The following is a 21,752-nucleotide window of genomic DNA, read 5'->3' as shown; positions in this document are numbered from 1 at the left end:
TATTCAAATACGTACTAAATAGAGTATTTTCATATTGAATTTTACGTACTTACGTCCATATACAATGTATTTACTGTAGATTACAGCACACAATTACCGTTGTTAGAAATTAAATTTCTGTAGCCTCTCTGTAACGGACACCTCTCAATACGGACAAAAATTCATGTCCCATTGATGTCCGTTATTCAGAGGTTTCACTGTAGTACAAAATCACGAAGAAAGAATAATATTATAGTTTGTGATATTTGTGTGTAACACTTACATCAGCTTAGAAAACTTACACATATTACTGCATATTACAAAACCTACACATTGGTACACACAATGGTGGAAATTACTATTAATATTCCATTTGAGCCGATCGATGAAAACACGGAAGGCTACTTATTTTCGCAGGAAGAGTCACACTTGTAGTAGGATACACAGAATGTTGGCGATTTCCGGCATCGACACCTTTTTGTATTGCAATGTTTAGAACCATACGTTATTGTCAAATTGTCAGGTAAGATATTTAGGTTTGAATCGGGTAAGAGATCCATTTAGAGAATTCCATCCAAAATCTTCCGGATGCAATCGTACAAATGACCATATAGCAGATACACACGTATACACTTGGTAAAACGAAAGCTTGATATGGCCATGCAATGTAGATGAAGTAGGTAGTAGTGTCAACAGATTAACAGTCTTACTGGTTTGATATGTGTGGACATGTAATTCATCACCTGATTTACACACTGTGCCTGGTTTCATTACTTGGACCAAGTACTCCGCCGCGAGCTTATAATCTTCGTCTGTTGGTGGTATAAGGGAACCAACATATCTCAAAAATCTCTCAGGATAAACCCTCAGAGCTGTTGCTTTTGTTCCTACCTTACTATTACATCACAATCTGTTAGTATGTGTGTCGCAAGAATGACATTACATAATTTGCTACATGAAGTTGCCAGGGTATGAGTGGGAATAATATTCGTTTCTAACTTACGGAACCACAAGTCGGAAAAATCATATTCTAGGAACATTCGATGGAAATGAAGCAGTATAACAAAGACATCCGTATCTTTTGACCTTACTATAATGCGCTGTACACCAGTTTTCAAAATGTGCAGTAAATGTGGGGTTATTCGCAAATCTGCCTCTTCGATGGGGTTTGTCAAGTCTTCGATTGAAGTCTGTAGTGTAGTAGTGCTGGGAAGTACTAACACAGGAGTTGTGCCATCCTTGCAAAATAAGTCACTGAGTACTGCATTATGAGGTGAATGTGACATGTAAATGTTAAGGTATTCCTTTAGTACATTTTGTAGCATTACTTTATTATCTGATAAGATGGCCAAAACCTTGATATCTGCATTGGCAGTTTAGGGTTTGGGGTGAGCGCAGTAAGTGGTAGCGAATCTACAAATGCTCTTCTTTCCCTCTCTGCATTTCTTATGGAATGAACTAGGTAACTATCAAATATATAATCTTCACGTTCAAGTGGACATACATTTTTTACACGAAAAAATGAACATTTTTTTTTACACAGATTTATGAGAAATGAAAACATGTCTGAAATTGTCTGAAGGGATTATGTTTGCGTTCGTCGTATCTCACACATAACATCTATCACAACAGCAGTGGATGTAGATAAAGACAGTACTTGACGTGACTCAATCTCCGGAAGCATGTATCGTAATTCGATCATCAGAGCAGATTTCACAGGCTTACTAGTCGTACCGTTAGTGTTGATGAGGATAGTGTAGGTTGTAAAGTCACATGGAAGAATATCTCCTATTGACAGATATCTCTCTTTAGCAATGGAAATATATCTTTCTAGGCGAGTTACTTCCCTAACAATGTTATTTGGTTTCTGAGTTACTGCTGTAGGTACTATCCGAGTTGTTGAAACTATTGGAAGTTTCTGCTCATGTATCACAGCTGAGAGTGACTGCTTTCTAATGATGAGTCCTTCTTCCCTGAATTTTAAGTATTCTGCGTTCACATCAGTGACGTAATTGAGTAGCTTCTGTGCGCATCCCTCTGGCAAGCGTTCATTAGTTAAGACATTGTGAAACATTGTTTCTGAACTATCACTGTACGGATATGAAGTGGTATATGCTTTCAACATTTTTCCAAACTTCCTTGCATAGGAACTACGTAAATCGTGATGTAATTGAAGCTCATAATTTTAATTCCATTTGCGTTTGTCTTTTTCTGTCTTTGATAGCGTTTTTCATCATGTATTTGTTTCATTTCTTCATCTCTTTCTCTATTCATCTTTATCTCTTAGTGATTCCTTCTCTCTCTTACACACACACACACACACACACACACACACACACACACACATATATATATATATATATATATATATATTTCCTTTTTGCGCTTGTGCATATTACGGAGCTGAAGAGCTGAAAATGGTCACTTTTTAAAGCTTATTGACAAAATCTAACCTAAACATAAAAGTTCGACACACATGTTCAACTTCTCTGGAATAAAAGAATCCGCATAAATTTACTTTAATACAGTACTACCGAACTTGAATAAATTGAGTGTTATTAAGCGTTATCAATGCCCGAGCCGTTTCAGGCAGGTGGTTGTAACACTTTTGATGTTTATGGGTTCGAACCCCAATTTTTTCACATTCATTTTTCTTTTTGCAGCTACGTCGAAACGTTAAATTTTTGTTCTTTATCAATTGTAAATGGCGTTTACGTTCAAAATAAGAGTAATTATGGTGGCATTTATTTGGATATATTCTATTCTAATTCTAATTATATTCTAATATAAATAAAAATGTGTGTGTCTGTCTGTCTGTTAGTTTGTGTGCTGCCTGGGGACCGGACGAATGGAACGAGAGTTACCAAATTGTGGATACAGGTACCTTGATCCAGGCCCCAGACGAAGACAAAGCATTTTTTCAATATTCCAACCAGGGGGGTATCGGGGGGTGCGTTTACCGGGATATGTAAAAGTAGTAGAAAATGACGAATATTAGTGTCAAATTCATAGCTTTTGCGAACGCTGAGATCAATGGTGAACCTCTGATTGCATTAGCTTCTACATTCACCCCATTCGGTTGCAGACTGGGTATCACCGGCGGGAAATACTGAGATGTAAAAATAATCCAAAATGACCGATATTAGTGACAATTCCATACTTTTCGCGGTCGCTGAGATGAATGGTGACACGTCCACTAGCGATTACTTTCAAATTCAGCTACCCTCATATGTAGGTCTGGGGTCACCGAGTGATACCAAGATATGTAAAAATAATTCAAAATGACCGATAATAGTGTTAAATCCATTAGTAAAATAATAGTTTTTCCTTTTGTTGTTTAGTTTGTTTACATAGATATTTTATCTGACCCGTGCGAAGTGCGGGCATTTCAGCTAGTTTTAAAATAAAGAAATGAAATAAAAGCAATACGTATTTGTAACAATACAATACAAAATGCAAACAAAACAATATTTGTAACGAAATTCAGATTTGGTCCAACGCCTTTCTAATTCTCAACCACCCCAACGACCCTGTTTTTGGGTTGCCTACTATTGCAGGAAAGGGATAATTGCAGATGGTAATGCAGTTTTGGAGTTGTCCATACATGCACGCTTTCCCAAACAAATCTTTTCACAACGTTATTACAGTTTACAGTTACGATACTAATATTACCAGGAATGATTTAGGGATGAGCACGAGCGAGTTCGAGCAAGTTTTCATTGAAACTGACTCGACTCGAAACGGACATCATTGAGCTCGACTCGAGAACTCGGCTCGAAAAAATTCCTCCAGCTCGACTCGGAACTCGATTCGAATTGGACTCGAATTTCGAGTCGAGTCGAACCAAAACTAGCCAAATCGAGCTAAATTCTGTGTGTAGTTTCAAGTACTTTCTTTAAGTATCCTACATAGACAATATAATTATTATCAATGATACTTACTACAATACTACAACTTTATTATTATTATTATTATTATTATTATTATTATTATTATTATTATTATTATTATTATTATTATTATTATAACAATACCATGTATAAACATGAAAATTAGGCGGTTTGTATCTGAATACTAAAAAACTAGTTGACTGCTGGCCTCGGTAGTTGTGAAGTCTAGGAGTCTAGGAGTCGTTCCTGAGGTACTGTGTTTGGAGTTGAGTTTCGGAAGAGCAAGTATCCGGCTCGAGCCAAAAATTGTTAAAAGTTAGAGGTTGCCGGCTAAACATGTTCAAAACTGCTCGGCCAGGGTTTAGGATTGTCAACGGCAAGAGCGACTCGGCTCACAGCTCATTTAGTATTGAGCTGAGCCACAGCTCACATAACCGAGCCGGCTCGAGCCGATAGTTACCTGAGCTGAGTAGGTGCCTCATCTCAACCGAACCGGCTCGAACTGTTCGCTCAGTTGAACCGGGCTTCTACTTCGGCTCAAAACTTCGACCGTGCAGGTCTCAGCCTTGGTGGTAAGAACTACAGTATATACTTACATTGGTGCTCACGACATTTGAGACTGTCTCGTTGTAAAAATCCATTCTTGGTAATCGAGACGAAACGAGATGCGATCAGTGTCCCATCGCGTGAGCAACACTAAAAATATTCCATATTACTTCTTACATTTCTCATAGCTTTCGCTTCCCAGTCTAATCAGGCTATGATTTCAAAACGAGTTAAAACGAACTAAACGATCGAGCCATTTATAAAACTCCACTCGACTCGAAACTTGACCTTAAAACAGTGACTCGGCTTGGAACTTGACTCGAGAATATTACCTTTGACTCGACTCGAATTCGCTTCGAGTTTCGAGTCGAGTCGAGTTTTAACTCGACTTGTGCCCATTCCTAGAATGAATATAATTCTTACCTTACAAAAAATGAGAATTTCCAACGTACTACTGTGATTCCGCGCATGTCTTTGTCGTCCGTTTCGACATAACTACGCATTAGAAACTGTACTGCTTGCTTGCTACTTTGCTCACCATATTGCGGATGTCAGTGCAAACAAAGAACATGTTACGTGATTTTTTAACGGTATAAGTAAGTGTTTCCAATCCATTTTTTATTTACTATTACAAAAACCACAACTACAGCGAATTTCCTAGCATGGTGAACATTCCTTCATTTTCCCTATAATTTTATACGTCACCCAGCATAGAGAAAATTGGAGAAACAGAAGAGAGCAAACTCATTTCTAGGGAGTTATGACAGGAAACTAGGACGTTACGAACAATGTAATAAGGCTCGGTGCACTGACCACACATCACCTTAGTTGCGGTGGCTCACTGGTAGATCGCTTACTTTTGGTGCGTGACATCCCTGGTCGATCCTTGGATAAGTTTATGGTGGACCGCATCGTGTTTATGGGTTTTCTCGCGTAGTCTCGTTTCTCCCCGCATTCTCATTCCACCAATTCTTCCATCATCATGCACTTACTTTTAATCATCCGTCTCCCTTAACCTAAAAGGGCATAATCGTAGGACTTTAAACTCAAACATTTCATTTCATTGTATCCCCTTAGTTGAACGTGCCGTCTGCCTCTTTCCTAGAACTTCTTGGGCTGTAGCGGTAGAGGGCTTTACTTGGCGCTTTGCAAAAGTTTATTGAACTGAAAAATTAAGTTAGTTTTTTTTTTAACCCCTTCAGTGCGTAATTTTCAGATGCGAACCGCTGTAAAAAGTGTAGTTTTTTTTTTTTTTTTTGGGGGGGGGGGGACTTTGGATGTTGATTCTAAATCTGTTTCAAAATCACTTACATCAGAATCACTAATTAATAACTCTTGCTCGATGTTAGCATCGTTGAAATATCGTTTTGAAGCCATTACTGTGCTGTCTGGTCTCAAACAAAACAAAGAATGAAAACTGTATTTGACGAAGCCCAAACTCTATTTTAATTTCTTTATTTTTCCTCTTCTTCTTTTAATTAAGCAACAATTGAAACCAGCTGAGCGCAAACTTGCTAAATATTGTCGGGATAACATTACTCATATTATGGGCAAGTATATTCGCCATACGCAATACAAAATAGCCAAAGCAAAATGAAATCGTATATATACGCCATCCGCACAGCAGGTGCGTTTTGAAGACACGAGTTAACTCGTCACCCACACTGAAGGGGTTAAGGTACACTTGTGTCCACAATGATAGTCGCATATCTATAACTGTCTTCTTCTAAGAATATAATTTGATAATGATTTTGCAGGGGACTTTTAATACTGATACTATGTGTATAATCGGGAAATGTATGTTTGTGGTAAATTTCATAGGAAAAGAATTATAAATACGAAAATTACAGTGAGTAAAACAAAATGTTGCCAAATGGACAAGAAAGTTTTATTTTCATTTTACTGTTCTTATTTACTGCTCTTTTGACATGAAATTTACCACATACATCTCTTCGCCAATTATACACATACTAACATTATTATAAGAAAAACCGGGAGAATTCGTTATCAAATTATATTCCTACAACAACATATTAATAGACACGCGACAATAATTTTGAACATAAGTGTACAATTTTCTTCTTTTAACCTTCAACTTAATTGCGATTTAAATTATCATAGCCATAGGCGATACGTACACTAATACTTATGAAAAAACCTGAAAGTTAAGAGCTTCCAAATTGAGCTTTGCAACAGTTACGTAGAAGTGTAACATTTACAATATACAGTATAGTGAAATACAAAGCTCAAAGCACTAGTAAATAGTGCCCACGCTTGGATACATTTCCAATTGTGCTTATTATACTAATTTAAGGATAAGGATTCCAACAAAATTATTTTAAAACATATCCTTTATGGGGTCACGAGAAAAGACCTCAAATTTGGGATAAAAAACAAAAATAAACTTTGAGGTAATTTTTCTCTTGATTCTTTGGATGGAAATACTTGAAAATACCAAGTGCTATTGGATTCAGCATCATGTAATTTGGGATATAACTAAACATAAAGTTTGAGGTAATTTTTCTCTTCATTCTTTCGATGGAAACATTGGAGTCTCTGGCGGGGGACGAGGGGGACGCGTCCCCCTAATATTTTAAAGTACAAAATGTTCAGTATTACATTCTCATTTAATTTATTTACTAACGACAGAATAACATACTTGGAATATAATATTCAGGCTGTGAAATGATTATAACAGTTCTTGTCTCAAGGGGTCAGTGAGGATAAGCAGAAAAATAACAAATGGATAAATTTAAGATAATAAACAAGTTGATCTAGATTCTACTATTTAAATCACTTTCTTTGATGTTCCCGTCCCCAAATTTTACATGCCAGAAACGCCAGTGAATGGAAATAACTTCAAGATACAAAGTTTCGCTGGATTTAGCATCCTCACATTAATGTAAAAAGCGCAATTAGAAATTTATTCAAGCATGGATACTTGCACTATATTGGCATAAGCCGTACTTGGAACATCCCAATTTTGAGGTCGTTTTCGTTGTGACTGTATGTATACATATATTTAAAAATAGTTTCATTGGATTCAGTATTTTCAAGAGTAAGAGTAAGAGAGAGATTTTGTGGGTGCGACGACAGCGAGATCTTTTTGCACTCATGCAGAGACCTAACAAAAACAAATTAAAACTAAACCAACAGTAATAAAACTAGAAATAAATTAATTAAAAATACATGAAAGAATATCCACACACAACATAATTAATTAGATTGCATGCAAAATCTGAAGCTCTTGGAAAAAAAGCAACGGTCCACGAAGAAAACGAGTGTCGTCACCAACGTTGTCGATGCCGAGCCAGAGCGGGGCAATCAACAAGAAGATGACGGCAATCAACAAGGTATCCGCGAAAGACAGATTTTGGAGCTGCAACGCCACGTGAAAGATAGTATGCATGCGTCAAATGACTGTGTCCAATACGCAGTCGAGTTAAAACTATTTCTTTGCGCCGAGACTGTCGGAAACTAGAAGTCCAGAATTACGGATCCTCGGATGAGTATGTTGAAGTATCTTCAAGTTAGTGTAAAAAAAAAAAAAAAAAAAAAAAAAAAAAAAAAAAAAAAAAAAAACGAAATTTGAAATTTATCCAAACGTGAGCTTATAATCGTTAATGAATCTAATAGGCACATATTTAAAGCACGAAATAAAATGAATACATTATTTTTTTGGTGAAAACGTTCGCTTTGTATTTGCTACGAACTGCATTTAAAAAAAAAATTAAAATAGGCCTATATGCAAGGGATGGGCAAAACTGTTTCTTGCAAAAACAGGAAACCAATTTCTAGGATAATTGAAAAGAATTGACAACCGGTTTCCTCCAAAACCGTTTTTTTTCATCGAAATTGTTTTTAATTTTCTCAAATAGTTCTAGTTTTTATTTTTACTGAAATCAGTGTGATTTTCGATAATGCCAGCATCCTTTATTTTTGTAGTACTCATTTCCACAAAGTTAACAAAGAAGCAAAAAAAAAAAAAAAAAAAGTATCTGTTAGAAATTCGAATTGGGTTTAAAACCGAAACCGGTTTGATCGAAAACCGAACGAGTTTTGAGAAACCTGAGTTTTGATAGTGACCGAACTAGCCTTGGAAAACCGGTTCTTTGAAAGATTTTAAAAACCAATTTGGGTTTTCTAAAATCGGAAACAGAAAACGGGGTTTAGTGCTCATCACTTCATCACTAATATATATTGCACCTATCTATTTCGTGATTTTCTTGTTATTCACTTGAGCTCCCTAGTGGCTAAGCGGTTAGCGTACGTGCCTTTGACGTGGGAGACCAGGGTTTGATTCCCGGCGGAAGCTCATGTGGTTCAGATTCCACATTAAACTGTTGGTCCACACCTCATACAGCCTCGCTGCTGAAAGGGACGGTAAACTGAAATCGAATCGAAATTTTATTATTCAATTTCGGTATACAAAATATGTATTCAATTTTGAATTTTTAAGAACAAGCTGTAAAAAAATAACTGTTTATACAACATAGACTACTAAAAATCAAATTAGTGCCAGTGGTTTTCTTTTTTTTTTCTGGTAAAATGTGAATGCGAAGGACGGCGCGGTATTAGAAAGTTTGAGAACTCCAGTTGTTGATCATACTAAAAAGTACCCGCATTGGATCAGAAGAAAAAAAGTCGTCTGCTGATGAATAAGTAGACCGGGCAACCCTGATTTCGTGCTACATGTTGGATCAAGTTCATGTATAATCCGTTGTACGGAAGCGGCGCTGTTGCCCACGAGAGAATCGTAAGGCCAGGTAAAATCAAGAATCTGGTTGTAGTTTCTCACGCGTGGCGTAACGCTTGTATAACATAGCTAAGAGTGTGTTGACGACAGAGGAAGAAAGGACAAACTCTGGTGTGCTGCAGTTTTTTGTCTCCAGGCGGCTTTACAGCAAGCAAGCGTTTCAGGATAATAAGGTAAGTTGTTATATCAAAATTCCATTTACTTTACTTCCAGTTGTGCTTACGTTTGCGCACTTGGCAGGAGTTGAATGACCGGTGGTCAACTCACGATGAATACATAAGATACCGATAATTAACGTAAACAGAAACAAACTATTTTTTAAAAAAAACAATATAGTTTCTCAGTGGCGTAGCTTCAAGTTCAAAATTTGGTGGGCGTTTTTGAATTCAATATAGCGAAGTTCGTAAAATAAACCTTTTACACCCTCTTATCAAACAGATTCACTTAAGAACAAGGGGCAGTGATCCAGTATTTATGTATTTTAGGTATTTTTGTTCAATACCTTACAACATTGTCTGGAACGGCAAAAAATTCAGGGGAGTCCGTGGACCTCTTAGCCACGGGTTTGTTATCTGTTTGATTTATCAACATTCATTGAAACCAGAAAGAGATGTTATGCTACAATTGTTGTGTAACTTTTCCATGAATGTAATGTAACTTTTATTTTATTAAAGTTCGATAGGGGAAGAGGGTTGCGTTCCATTTTCTTTGTAATAATTTGTATTTATAATTCGGAAAATATTTTTATTGGTGCTGCAGTGGTGATAACATAAATTAAAGAACTAATGTAGAAAAAATGAAATATTTAATTTTACGTCCCATGGTTTTGCCGGCTAAAGGAGACGGTGGTGATGAGAAATGAATGAAATGCTGGAATGGAGAAAATGAGAGGAAACGGGACAACCCTGAGAAAACCCGCACACACGGTGTTTGTTCACCACAAAGTTTACTTGGCAAGAGATGGAATCCAACCAAGGACCCCATGAACCAGAGGTGAACGTTCTACCACTGAGCCACTGCGGCCCCGGGACTAATTCAGAGTTTTTTAATTATTAATAATAATAATGGAGAAATATGTGGAATATAGCGGGGGACAGTAGCGTACGCAGGAATTTATTTCGGGAGGGGTCCAACCTCAATATCAGGGCATTTTATATTGAAATTCCTCAACTTGTCCCTAAAATTAGGCTAGATTTACACAAAAGTTGGAATTTCGGGGGAGGTCCGGACCCCCAGGACCCACCCCCTGCGTACGTCCCTGGCGGGGGAATATTGAGAAAGCTAACGAACGCAATTGATCTTCTCAAATCTCTTATGGAGTGGATTCGAACCAGATATTTTGCGCATTATACGCAGTGGCGGCTTTAGTGGGTAAGCCTGGTAGGCACGAGTCTACCCAAAAAATTTGAAAAATATATTTAAACTCTAAAAGATACAATAATGAGTAAATTATTTTCTACTATTTATATTAATGGTAGATAATTATTTAACAAATAACATCAACCACTACTTTAAAACTAATTTCGTACCACGGGCGTCTCGGGCGGGGAACGAGGAGGACGCGTCCCCCAATATTTTGAAGTATAAAACATTCAATATTTTGTTCTAATTTAATTTATTTACTAACGACAGAATAACATATAAATAATAATAATTATATTTATTTGGAATATAATATTCAGTCTGTAAAACCATTATAACAGAATTCTTGATATACGTCAAGGGGTCCGTGAAGGTAAGCAGAAGGGTAATAAATGCAATCGAAGATAATAAACAGGTTGGGCTAAATAATACCATTTAAATAACTTTTTTATGTCCCCTCCAAAAAATTTACTTGGTAGAGAGACACCAGTAGTTTCCTACTGTCATTAATCAATAAAATTCGAATATGTATATCCATAACCGAGGGAGCGGACCTACCCAATATTAAAATCCTAAAGCCGCACCCTGATTATACGTATTCATTCCACTGCAGTGGCACCGTACCACTTCACTCTCACAAACAATACTTTATTGCAGTGGTTCCCAACCTTTTTCCACTAGCGATACACTTTACTGGATACCCACGACATCACGAATAACTCGTTTGATTTTCCATTAATAAAAATATATATACTAGTGGAAGCCTAGAAGTTTCTGTAAGGTAGTGACTCCCAAGGGCGGATCCAGGACCGACTTCTGGGAGGGGGCGGTGGGTTGTCATAATACTACTTTTAAGGGCTCCAAACTCGGAAATGAATTTTATTTATATATATAAAACAATAAAGTTTCCTCTTCTGGGGGGAACGGTAGCCCTCCCCCTGGATCCGCTCCTGGTGACTCCATGTAGTACTGAGCATTGTTGCAGCCGCTGGAGGCGTTGACCACTACAATCTCTCAGAATTCATTTTGACTGATTATTCAATGCTGTATGATGATACCTAGTGTGTCGCGACATGGATTGGGAACCACTGTTTTATTCTTTTCTGCTTGTCATTTGTGGTAATTTGATGCTGTTTCCAGATCCTTTCAGATATAAGAGTATTAAGGGGGCAGACTACTAAATATTTTTGAAAAACTAATAATTTTTCTTTTGCCCGTTTTTCGTAAGTGGGAAGAAGTAATAAAATGTAACTTACCACAATAATAGATAATGTTATTCTACACCCGAAAATACGAATCGGAAGAATTTTCAGTGTTGCCATCCATAGAAATTACATTGTGACCAGAATTTGAATTATTCAAAAATCTAGGTAAAGGCAGCGGCTGGAAAAAATGAACTCAACGGTAATTGATGACTTATCATGCTGTCTATCTTCCTTGTTTACTACTTTTTAAATATTTTTTCTATTTATTTTGTAATAACTTATTTATTTTGTAATGATTTATGTAAGTTTTATAAAATAAATAGAAATATTATTTAAAAAGTAGTAAACAAGAAACCTAGACAGCATGGTAAGTCATCAATTACCGTTGATTTCATTTTTCTAGTCGCTGCCTTTACCTAGATTTTTGAGTAATTCAAATTCTGGTCACACTGTAGTCTCTATAGATGGCAACATTGAAAATTCTTCCGATTCGTATTTTCGGGTGTAGAATAACATTATCTATTATTGCGGTAAGTTACATTTTATTACTTCTTCCCACTTACGAAAAACGGGCAAAAGAAAAATTATTAGTTTTTCAAAAATATTTAGTAGTCTGCCGCCTTAATGTGAAACTAGCTACAAGAGCGCCGATGCAAGGGGGGGGGGGGCGGACCCCCAAAGCTCATGTAGGCCACCCTAGTGTATTTATGAATATACAATATTAGGCATAATTTGAATGAATTTGTCTTAATATCCTCATATATATACCTTCTGCGTCTTAGTGCCCCTCCCCCCCAATTTACAGAGTAATCGGTGCCCTTGACTAGCTATGTCATTTTATTGTAGCTACTTTACCGCCATGTATTTCAGTCTATTCTCAAGGCTTTTTACTCTCTTCACCCCCCCCCCCTCATCTCATTTTAATATATCTGCTCCAGTGGAACAAAATATCAGATTCCTTTTTTTTAATGGATTATAAAAACAGATTTAACTTATTGGGATTTATCACTTTTTAAAGTATAGGCCTATAATAGCTTTCAAGAGAAATACCATCTTCCCAATACCCGAATTTTACCATTTTTCCCTTCCAAGTGTATCTTCCCCTAAATTTACCATTCTCCAGTTTGATAGTTCCATTTTTAATTAAAAATTCTGCCCTCCCGCATAATCTCATGGACGTAGCCAGCGCAATAAAATCCCTCCGAGGGTATGCTTGACTCTCAAATGTCGTAATGGGTATAAGGTTCAAAGGCTGCAGTGATCACTTCACTGGCTCAAAGCCCTATCTACTAGCTTCCCCACACTTAGGACAGACGTAATTTAACTGTTAGATGAAGGCCACAGTCTTAACTTTAATCCAGTGGCGTATTTTGTGAGCTACCGGGCATACCGGTACTTTGGTAGCCCTAGAATATTGCAAAATAAAGTTATTATAATATAAACTAAACTATATTGATAATTTTATACTTTAGTATATTCTTTCAATGATACATGATTCTAAGAAACTTTTTCATTATTTGCGTTTCATTGCCAAGGCTCTTAAGAGGCCCACACACGGTCCATGGTTTGCGCAAACATCATGTTCGTGTAAACAATTTTCGAACGAGTTCGATGTGGAAAATGTTTGCACAAACGTTTGCGCAAACAGTTCATACATCGCCACACACGGTCAAACTGTTTGCACAAACAGCCTTGTTTGCGCAAACCATGGACCGTGAGTGGGCCTCTTTACAGATTGAGACTCTTCGTTCAGTGGCAGCGCTAGGCACGTAATAGTAGGGGGCAAGAGGGGAAGCAAGAAAAATTTTGGGGAGGCGAGGCAACCACACTTGTTTTGCTTTTATTATTATTATTATTATTATTATTATTATTATTATTATTATTATTATTATTATTATTATTATTATTATTATTAGCTTCTACCAATCCAATTTATTTCTGACTACACAGTTTTATGCTTGTGAGTAGCAAGTGAACATCGTTTCTGGACATACTTTAATGTAAACACAACACAGGAACATAAACTTATAACAAATATTTAAATAAACATGTCACAATATAGTAAAATGAATTGTAAATGTTAGAAGCACGTATACCTACAGCCTACATGCTATAAAAATGTACAGTCATATCCAAAATGGTTGTCGCATATCTATAAATATGTCGCATGTTGTTGTAGGAATATAATTTGATAACGAATTTGTCCGGTATTTCTTAGATATAATGTTAGTATGTGTATAAGCGACAAAGACATGTATGTGGTTAATTTCATATTAAAAGAGCCGTAAATAAGTACAATATAACGAAAAGTCCTTTCTTGTCCATTTAGCAACATTTTGTTTTACTCATTCTAATTTTCGTATTTATAATTCTTTTCCTATGAAATTTACCACAAAAATACATTTCCCAATTATACACATAGTAACAGTATTAGAAATACCCTGCAAGATCATTATGAATTTATATTCTCACAACAAGACAGTTATAGATATGCGACAGGGACATGGCTGTACTTGAAATAAGAAGTAACATATACGAATTTTATGAAGCTATGTAACAATATTTGAAAGCAACTACATGTAAAGAAACTTTAATATCCACTACTGTCAGAGTTTTTCAGTTTTTTTCTTTTTTATAAGGTTGTGTTGATTGTACTGGCAAATATAAAAAGTAAAAACTCGCAACATATCTAACAAAACTGGAATGGATCTTAGCTACAACAAAATTCTTCTGTTTTTATGTACAGCAGCAAATTCTTTTACAACTTTTTGCAAATCCAGAACTTGACAAATTCGTTTTTCAATTGAAAGAACAGCGAGAGAGTCCTTTCGCATCCTGCTCTGCTCTTGATGGAGGAATGGACATTGCGATTATGCACAGTTTGTGAATTTCACTGAATGCGAGCTTATAGAATTCAACATAAGCAGCAGTTTGGACAAGATGGAAACTTTGATTTGGTTTTCGTTTTCATAACTTTCGATTACTTTTGGATGCAATTTGACCTTCGTTTCCAAAGTCTCTATGTCGCATTTATAGTGCGCTGCTAACGGCAAAATGATTAAGTTTTTTTTTTTTTTTTTTTTTAATAGTCACTACTGGGATTCAAAACATACTCCTTTCAGAATGGAACCATTATCAGTGAACCTGCTTTTAGTTCAATAGTAATTCTAATATGGGAAAATAAATAATTGTTTTCAGATCGACGTCAGTACTCACTTTTCTTCACTGCTTCTCAGCTCCGTAATAAAGGTTGTAAATAAATTTCTTGGTGAGTTTTTGAGCACAATTAACAGGACACCCAGTAACCGAAACACAAATACCATTATATTCCACAAATGTTCTTGATTAGGGATGCGCACGAGTCATGTCTCGAATGTTGACTCGACTTGACTCGAATTTCGAGTCGAGACTGCTCGTAAAAATCTCGACTCGACTCGAATGTCTGGAAAATCTTTCTATAATTTTAAATATTATTTTAAAGAAAGTATTCACTCAGAAACAACCTTGAAACCAATTCCAGCATTTATTACTTTAGAAAGGTACCGGTACAACGCATAAACTTAATAGTTAATCTTTCGAGATCAAGACTTAATTTTCAGCTCAATTCAGTTAATTAAAACTAATAATTAATGTCCTGATATTTGATTGTACTTCAAATATAATAATAATAATAATTATCTAGTTTGTATAAAACTATTGCGATAAAGTGAACTTCATAAATTCGCTGAATGAGATGGGAGGGTGCGAATCCGTCGTGTTCCCGAGGAACAGCTCCTTGACACCTATACTGCGGGACGGAGACAAGCTGGTGGTGGTTTAATTATTCTGTGGGGAATATTCACGTGAGCATCCATGTGTCTAGTGGTGCACGAGCAAGGCAGCATGATGGCTGAGGCGTATTGTACACTGCTTGCAGACTACGCACACCCCTTCACCACGACCATGTTTCTCAACGGTAGTGGCATTTTTCGACAAGATAATGCACCATGTAATAAGGCCAGGAGTGTGACGGAGGGGTTCGAGGAACACAGGAGCGAGTTCTAAGTTATGCACTGGCCCCACCAACTCGCCGGATCTGAACCCAATCGAACACACCTGCGATGTGATTGAACGTGAAGTCAGAGCGCATCGTCCTCCTCTCCGGAATTTACACTGACCTGCTTGTGCACATGTGGTGCCTACTGTCTCTAGTGACCTACTAAGGATCATTGCGTCCATGCCAAGACAAGTCGCCGTTGTTATCCGTGCCAAAGGTGGATATACTGGCAATTGGTATACTGGTAGTTATAATGTTCTGGCTGGCTGATGTGGGCGTATATTTTAACTCGTATGTGTTGTCTCGACTCGAATTTCGAGACGTCCGTCGAGACTGAAACATATTTTCGAGTCGAGGTAACATTTTCTCGGGACGAGTCGAGACAGGCTTAAATCTCATCTCATCTCGACTCGATTCGTGTGCATCCCTGTTCTTGATTTTTGTATAGTATACGAGCCCTCGTTCTGCTCGTTTTACGAAGCAAATTTCCATATGATTTTAATGTTAAGTGGGTTCCGCTGTAACTTTTTTTAAATACAGTATAACTAATATTTTTGTGATTATTTCTGCTATTCATAAAACCAATTATGGAATTATGTTATTTGCAGAAATATAAAGGGTGTTGTGTTTGTTATTTAACTTTATAACACACGTCTGGCTGCAGCTTATCAATAGTTATCAATAGACGGAAGTATAGACATTGCAAAATGTTGAATGTAAAACATGGAAACATGGAAATACTCATTGGTTAAGCCATACTCAGAAGAGCTTATGGATCAGAACCAGCATTAAAGAATGGGTTAATGAACAAAGGTAACTTCTTTATCTGTCAATGAACAACAAAAAATTCAATGTCACATAGATTTCAGTGGCAAATTCTACAGCAGCAGTTCGTGAACATGAGTTCACCGGTTGTACATAGGAAAGTATGTGTGTGTGGGGAGGGAGAACGTGGGGCGAGAAAAAGTATTGGCGTGGCGGTCGCCCCCCTTTTTGCCCCCTGTAACGCCGCCACTGCTTTCGTTGAGTAATCGCCTATTTCAGCGTTTTTTTTATTACTCGGGCAGTTTCCGTTTACTCTGATGAGTAGGGTTACCACCTATCCAAAGCAAAATGTAGGGATACTTCATGCAACAAATGAAGGTAGAAATATACGATCGTTTTTCCTTAATACTACTAATGAGATATGTCTTAGTAGTGAAGAGAAAAACATATTTATCTGCTTGATAAAAGAAAAGTGTGTTGTAAGTTTTTTTTCTTGTTTTGAAGGCTGTATAATAACGTGGAAACTTAACTCCAATAATAATAATAATAATAATAATAATAATAATAATAATAATAATAATAATAATAATAATGTACAGGTGTTAAAAAGGTAAGTGGTAGCCGGTCATCAAACCAGTATCTATTCTGACTCTAGAGCTTAAGGCGGTGTTTCTCAACTGGAACCTCTAGGAGAATCGCGAAGGGAGGTGATAAACGTAAATGTAATTAAAATCTAGTACTGGAAAATATATTTTAAAATAATTTCTATATGAATTTCTTATTCTGATACATATTTTTATTTCAATTTTTATTGTCAGGCTGTTACTCCTTTTGCTACACATATACAGGGTGTTTCAAAACAACACTGACAACGCTTGGGAGGTGATTCCTGACACCAAGATAAGACAAAAAGTATAGACCACCGGGGTGCACAAATACTTCATTTCGGAGTTATAGGCTGCCGAAAATATGAAAAATGTACTTTAAAGGTCCATAGCTCCGAAACTATGGGACATAGCGTAGTCGGATCAAGACTTCACTTAGGAACTAATATGTGCCCTATCCAAAAATCTATGTTTCAGAATCCTAAGGTACTCACGCAATAATTTTTATAGAAGAAGTTTGGCTACGAGCATATATATAATTTGAAGTACTCACCAAGTACCTGTATGAAAATTGTTGCGGAAGTACCGCTGGATTCTGACACATTGGAAACTCATATTAGTTCCTAAGTGAAGTCTTGACCCGACTACGCTAGGCCCCATTAGTTTTGGAGGTATGGACCTTTAAAGTTCATTTTTTCATGTTATCGGCAGCTTATAATTTCGAAAGGAAACATTTGTGCACCCAGGTTGGTGTATACTTTGTCTTATCTTGGTGTCAGGAGTTACCTCCCAGACGTTGTCGGTGTTGTTTTGAAACACCCTGCATAACTGTAAGCGATAAGCAGTATTAAAATAAAAGCTTATTAACAACCGGAAATTGCTTATGGAGGTCACTAACAAGATGTGATAAAAGAGGGTGCGTGATGTAAAACTCTGGCTTAATGAACCTGAAAGTTTTTTTGACGCAGAGACAAAACCTTATCATTGAACAAGGTTGATCATTGGATACTATCATGTGAAAGTCCAATTTAACCTGGAGTGTTATTACCTACCTCCCGAAGATGGATGGGGCGAACGTGACGTACTTCTGCTTATTTCCGGTGCATTCCAAAGAAGTGCTGGAGAGACCTGTAGTACTTAAAATGGAATGGTTGTGTTTTGCGTAGAACTATCATTATAACGAAAGAAAGAGTTGCAATATTTGTGTAACCTTCTGAAATCGCAATCTTGAGTAAATAAGTATATTGAGGTAAGGAAAGATATAGCATGAAATAGGCTAAATGAGAATTAGGTATTAGCTTATTCTATCTTTATGTAGCAGTCATACTGTTTGTAATCGGTATGACCAAAACTTTTCGGATTCCGGAAATTTTTTAATGTCCGAAATCGGAATTTTTTAAATTCCGGAATTTTTCCGAATTCCGAAATGTTTTCGACTTTACTTCACGGATTTCGAAGAGTAAAAATTCCCGGTATTGGCCATCCCTGGTTTGTATTTATATGAATGCAACTTGTGGAACCTTGCACTTTCTTAGGTACTGATGAAATTACTTGATTTATCCATTCTATTTTCTGTGGCCGAAGTGTCCCGTTCATTTTATAAACTGTGAGATTTTCCTTGATTTCTATCTTCATTCATTCATCTTTTTATTTTTTCCCTGCACGCAGTTGGTTCTTCAAACTTTTGAGATGGAAGATCTTTAGCGTCTTTTTCTGTGTGAAAGTTCACATCTATACAATACAAATGATCATGTACGTAGTATTCGACACCCAAATTCTTTGGATGTGCATTATAATATCACAGAATATGCCAAACAATGTTCCCTTATACGATATTTGCTTGGTATAAAATTTCAGCATTTTTGTCCATTAGTTTAAAAGATACAGTGGCGTTTTAAGGTATATGATTCCCCTTGTATACATATATTGTATGGATATTGCATTATGTATTGGATGGATTGTCACTGCAATTTCGTATGTGGTGACAAAACTTATTACTAAACTCTCTTCAATACTTGGTACATCAAAACCACCATCGGGTACTTGTATAGTATTGTAACATAATAACGTTACCGCCTAGCTATATGTATCAGAAGAAACTGTATTCTGGTACAGAGATTTCTGTAGAGGAAAGAAAATGCTAAGCCACGGAGGAAGGAAAGTTCTTTCAACATAGTATGACGACTCTCTAATCATCTTCGCTAAGTTCAAAGATCACGCTTTATTGTTTTCTTATGAGGAGTGTGACCTTGTTAAGTAATAAGCTTATTTCTCAGGAAGTTGACTTAAAATATGAGAATACGAGGAGGTATCAATAAGTTTCGCTTCTTAGCTTGAAGGTCTATAGAAGTATGACATTCTTGATATGGTGATTATACACCATGCGGAACCAGTTGAACTCAAGAACAACGTTTATTTGATGCTCCAGATGCTTACTGTTTTTATTACTAAACCTAAGCTAACGTAATTGGCAGGAAGCCCCAACGAGCTTAAGCCGACCTTTTGGTGATTTTAAGTTGGGGATTGGGAAGTAAATCACATAATGATTTCCATCCATGTTGTTTATTGCTGGTTTTCATTTATTTAACTCCCTACTTGTCTTCAGAATAGTGAGTGAACCCCTACTTCCAATAAAATTTGTTTTCCTCAACGGTTATTTGTCAAAGAACTGGCAGCTTAACTTCAGTTATCTTCCAAGACTTGTAGAACAGCATGGTTATTGAGCATTACCCTTATATTAACATCTAGAGTCCTAGCATTAAGCTGTCCATGTTTTGTTTTTGTAACTATCGCTTGAAATATGAGGATTGTTGACAGGGCCGTGCCGTGGAAAATCAACGCCCGGGGCAAGAGTATACGACGGCGCCCCATATATTCGAAGCAATTTTTCCTATCTTTTTTCCTTTTTTCTTCCGAATTTTTTGCCCCCTTTACTTCGGCGCCCGGGGCAGTCGCCCCGCTCGTCCTCCCCACGGTACGGCCCTGATTGTTGATGCCATCTAATGAACAAGATTAGTAATAAACACAAGTGGGAGGTACACAAACTTTACAAAGCAGTTTCTATTACGATGCAAGCCTCACAATAGAAGTGAAAAAAAAAAAAAAAAGAAAAACCTAGAGGTGCACATATGTGCACCTATGGACTGAAGAGGCTAAAAATATTTCTCTGACTTATATTTAAAAATAAGGATCCAAAATAGTCATTCTAGTTACCCTCTCCTATGAATAATTCAAATCACGATTTTCACAATATTACCAGTGATGTTGAGAAATTTGATCGACACGTCAACGTCCAGTGTCACAGGTGACACTACTTTAAAGGCGTCTTCTTGTTTACCTATCGTCCACTAGAGGGTCCTAGTGAACCACAGTAGCACCAGCTACTTAACTATGTATGTTGCATCACCGCACAAAAAAAGTTTCGAAGTCGCCATATTGTACAAGGAAGAAGACCCATTTAAAGTAGGTGGCGCGGTGGCTCAGTGGTAGAGCGTTCACCTGCGGTGCTTGGGGTCCCTGGTTCGATCCCAGCTCGCGCCGTGTGGCCTTTGTGGTGGACCGTCCGCGTGGGTTTTCTAGGAGTTCTCCCGTTTCCTCACACTTTCTTCATTTCACCATTTCACTCATCTCTTATCATCACCGTCTCCTTTAGCCTAACCGGCATAACCGTGGGACGTAAAAACTAAAGATTTCATTTCATTTAAAGTAGTGACACCTATAGGTGACACTCGACGTTGACGGGAGCTGTATACAAGATTTACAGCATAGGTAAGTTTTACGCAGCGTTGCCAGGTTGGAAAGTTAAAATATATGTAAATCTACCGTAAAATGTCTGAAAATCCATATTTTAAAATTAAAATAGGCCTATCTGGGTAAATGCATGTAATGATTATTGGAATTTACCCCACGCTTCTGCTACTGGTAGATTTTTTAACTTTTTAAAAATAAATTGTTAAATATACGTTAAAAAATAAAATAAACGAAACGTTGTATTTGGCAAATTCATTGAGACCTTTTCAGACAAACTCGGGAAATATAAAAGGATCGCAAAGGGTTAAGTCTACATGCTTGTTTATTATATATAATACAAAACTAGAAGATAATACCAAATATATACAGGAAGTCCATAAAGTCCTGAAGGAAAGTAAAACTCTATAACTTGGAAACTACGTATTGTATTAACAAATACTTTTTGGTATACTTACAGAAAGGTTCAAAATTTTGTTTCAGCTAGTTAAGGTTCATCGCCAAACCTCCAATTGTGCACCATTCGCGTCCAAACACTCTTGCAGTCTTTTTGGGAAACCAAGAATTGCGTGTTGGCGGTGCTCGTCTGGAATGTTCCAAATCAGATAAGTTATTTTGTTCTTCAGATCGTGCAGGTTAGCCGGCTTCTGCGAATACACCTTGGTCTTCACGTGTCCCCACAGCCAGTAATCACAAGGCGACAAATCTGGTGATCTTGCAGGCCAAGATGTGGGTCCTCTTCAGCCAATCCATCTCTCCTTAAATTCTTCGTTAAGAAACTGTCGAACTTGAAGGGCACAGTGCGGCGGTACCCCATCCTGTTGCATGTGGACCTTATTAAGGATGCCTAACCTAGTAAGT

The 21,752-nt window shown here is 37.0% G+C and overlaps 1 protein-coding gene across 1 annotated transcript in view; it reads left to right on the top strand.

The window, feature by feature from the left end:
* Positions 1-9,174: 9,174 nt before the first annotated feature.
* The window catches only part of LOC145662458 (putative fatty acyl-CoA reductase CG8306), a 259,750-nt gene continuing 247,172 nt past the window's right edge, over positions 9,175-21,752 (top strand). The window contains exon 1 of the mRNA XM_081728055.1: positions 9,175-9,344. The gene's annotated coding sequence lies outside the window, so the exon portion shown is untranslated. The remainder of the gene's footprint in view (positions 9,345-21,752) is intronic.

Source organism: Thermobia domestica, chromosome 10, assembly GCF_964235325.1.
Source record: "Thermobia domestica chromosome 10, izTheDome1.hap1.1, whole genome shotgun sequence".
NCBI lineage: Eukaryota > Metazoa > Arthropoda > Insecta > Zygentoma > Lepismatidae > Thermobia > Thermobia domestica.
The sequence above is the reverse complement of the archived record's forward strand: the minus strand, read 5'-3'. Positions and strand labels throughout refer to the sequence as shown.